The sequence below is a fragment of the Mirounga angustirostris genome, unplaced genomic scaffold (assembly GCF_029215605.1).
Source record: "Mirounga angustirostris isolate CCGP_5_RB_7025 unplaced genomic scaffold, mMirAng1.0.hap1 SCAF_16, whole genome shotgun sequence".
Classification (NCBI taxonomy): Eukaryota; Metazoa; Chordata; class Mammalia; order Carnivora; family Phocidae; genus Mirounga; species Mirounga angustirostris.
In genome coordinates, this window is record NW_026991724.1 from 49,150,393 (window position 1) to 49,153,977 (window position 3,585).

At 38.4% G+C, this 3,585-nt stretch overlaps 1 pseudogene; it reads right to left on the reverse strand.

Moving 5' to 3' along the window:
• Positions 1–461: 461 nt before the first annotated feature.
• Positions 462–3,256, reverse strand: LOC123855742 (zinc finger CCHC domain-containing protein 17-like; annotated as a pseudogene).
• Between the last annotated feature and the right edge of the window lie 329 nt (positions 3,257–3,585).

Sequence of the window (3,585 nt, forward strand, 5' to 3'; positions counted from 1 at the left end):
TTATTTTATTACAGTAATAAAGCAGATATTATCACCATTCTCCATGAAGTATAAGTAAACACTCTTGAAATGAATGGAAATATAAAAGTTCTCAGGAGAGAAATAGAAACTATAAAAACAACCAAATTGAAATTTTAGAACTTTAAAATACAAGAACTTTAAAATACAATTTAAAAATTCAATGAAGGGGCATAAAAGCAGAGTAGAGATGACAAAGGCAGCTCAGTAAACTTTAAAAGTGATCAGTAGAAAGTATCCAGTCTGAAGTAGGGAAAGAAAAATTAGAAAAAACTCCACTGAGCCTCAGTGACCTTTGGGTCAGTATCAAAAAGCCTAATATTTTTGTTATGTCATTGGAATTCCAGAAGGAGAGAAGAAAGAGGAATAAGAGAAAGTTTGGAGAAATAATAGTTGAAAATTCCAATTTGGTAAAAGACATACATTTTTCAGATTCAAGAAGCTCAATAAAACCCAAACATGTTAAAATCAAAATCATCAGACTTATCATAGTTAAACTATAAAAGTCCAAAGGTGAACTTTTAAAATGCTTAAAAACATGTAGAAAAAATTATACATTATAAATAGGAGAACAATGTTTCACATCACTGTGTATTTTGAATTAAAAACCATGTATGTGAGAAGACAGTGGAGCAACATCTTAAATGTGCTGAAAGAAATGAATTGTCAAGCCAGGAAAAAAACTCAAAAGTGAAGACAAAATAGACATTTTCAGATGAAGGAAAACTGAGAGAATTCATCACCAGCAGACCTACTCTAAAGGAAATGTTGAGAAATGATAGCAGATGAAAAATCTCAGGAAGCAACAGAAATGCTAAATATTTAAGTAAATATAATACAGTATTTCCCCTTTTAAGTTCTTTAACATATGCATGATGTTTGAATAAAAAATCATAATGTCTGCTTGGTTTTTAAATGTACGTAGATACAATACATATGACCACTATAACATAGAGGGGGATGAGAAAAGGACTTGGATAGTTGTAAGGCTTCCATGTTTTTGTTCTTGTTGTTTGTTTTTGTTTTGTTTTAGTGCCAGGAATTTAAGCAGAGACTTGAAGTGGAACCAATTGACTCATAACAGTAGTAAATAGAAAGTAAAGCAATGATCTTGACTTGAGCTGTCTGGTTCAGTTTTCTGGCAGAATGTCACACATAAGCGTGGTCACTGGAAACAATGGTTTTCTGGCTGTCACTTGTAGCATGGTAGAATCATGTTAGGGAGGGGATGGAAAAAGTGAGCACCACTTTTTACCATGTTCTCCCTCACCCTGCTGGTCTCCCTTGGCCCCTGTGTTGGATACCGCAGAGATCACTCACCAGTCAACCCAGGACAGACCCAACAATCACTCTGTCCTCCAACTACAGCCAGACTTGCCTCCATAGCAGTACCTGTGGCTATAGTCTGGACTCCTGTGCAGGAATCTGGCTTTGCCAGTGGCAGCTGGAGAGGGTAGTAGGACCTCCTGCTGAATGAAGGCAATTGAGTGAATGAATGGGTGAGCTGCAGGAGTCACTTGCAAAGGGACCAGGAATGATAAATTAACAAAAACTCATTCAGGCAGATGCTTTTGACATCTAACTCCCAAACCTGCCTGCTGCATGAGGGGAAGACATCTCCCATGGGCAAGAAGTCAGTGGATAGGGGCCAGGGCTTCAAGGTACAAAACTCCTGGTTCTTCCTTCTCTCAACCACCCCCTCTACTCTCACTCCCACACCTTGTGCTCCTCCTCCCCCTCCCACTCCCCTCCTCCTCCTCTTTCCCTCCTCCTCCTCCTCCTTCAATGCCCTGCTGTCTTTTGATGTTTATCTTGCCCTCTTACCTGTGTCATTCTCATAGTCTAAGCTGTCAGGGTCAGATGACTTCCTGCCTCTATGTTTCTTTTTCTTCTTTCTTTTTCTAGAAGAATTCCTCATGGGGTTGGGCTTCTCAAACTCTGCTGACTTTGCCTCCTCCTTCCCCTCTTCCTCATAAGGTATCAGAGAATATTTGGTGCCTCCTGGTTGCATAAAATAATCCTTTGCAAAGTGGCCTTTATAGCCACACTTCTTGCAGGTAGTGTTCAGGACAGCCTCAAGGGTGATCTGTCCAGTGTAATCCTGGAAGGACCACCTCCACATCTCTTCTTTGTGTTTTTTTTTTTTTTTTAAGATTTTATTTATTTATTTGTCAGAGAGAGAGAGAGAGCACAAGCAGGGGGAGCAGCAGGCAGAGGGAGAAGCAGGCTCCCCACTGAGCAAGGAGCCCAATGAGGGACTCGATCCCAGGACCCTGAGATCATGACCTGAGCCAAAGGCAGACGTTTAACTGACTGAGCCATCCAGGCATCCCTCCACTTCTCTTCTTGCTCAGTGATAACATTGTTGGGGTCGAGGTCTTTCTTAGTCCCTTGGTTGATGACTTTCATGGAGAGGGATACTTTTATCCTATCATTTTTCATTGCTTGGCCAATAAGCTTCACCCACACTTTGTCTCTGACATCTATTTCAGAGGGCTTTTCCATGCGACAGGATGACATGGGAGTTTGATGACCCAGAGCTTGCTTCTGACAGCATGGGATTTTGATAAAGCCTCCATAGTCTGTCACCATACGAACCTCTCCTTGGAAAATAGTGTAGAGAGCAAGCAAGTTCTCAGTGGCCTTGGGTCTTCCTGAATTCATCCTTAATGTTCTATGGCTCCTCCATTTCTCTTCTGCTAAAGCTAATTCAGGTGTCTCTGTGTCAACTCTGGGTCTCCCAAGGCTTTTGTGTTTTATGTCAAGTCATAAAATATTTACTCAAAGTAGTCCACAAAAAGTTACGTATATGTATATATACATGTAAAGTTTCCCAGATCAACACTAAAACAAGCAAACAGGAAACAAAAAAACCAAACCAAAATAATAAAGCTTTAAAGACAATATGTAAATAAATAGGAATACTCAAAAATATACAAACAATCCAAAAGAAGACAGAAAATGTGAAAAATAGGAACAGAAAAAGACAAAGTAATAAAATGGTAACCTAAATCAAACCATATCAATAATTAAATGTAAAGTCTAAACACCGTGAGTAAAGACAATGTTTGTCCTATTGTTTATAAAAAGATGACCCAACTATATGCTGTCTTCAGGAAAATCACTTTAAATATAATGATATAGAGAGATTGAAAAAAAAATGATAAAAAATGTGCACATGAAGACATGAATCAGAAGATAGCTGACACAAGTGTTGGCTTGAGTGTGGAAAACTGGAACTCTTGTGCATGTTAGAATGTAAAAGGTACTGCTTCTGTGGAAAATGGTATGGCAACTCCTCAAAAAATTAAACATAGACTTACCATTTGATTAATCAATTCCACCTTTAGTATATAAACTAAAGAATTTAAAGCAGGGACTCAGATATTTGTACACCAATGTTCATAGCAGCATTATTCGCAGTAGCCCATAAAGGTGGAAATAACCCAAATTTCTGTCAATGGATGAATGGATAAACAAATTGTGGTGAATACATACAATAGAATATTATTCAGCCTTAAAAAGGAATGAAATTCTGGTACATGCTAAAATATGGATGAATCTTGA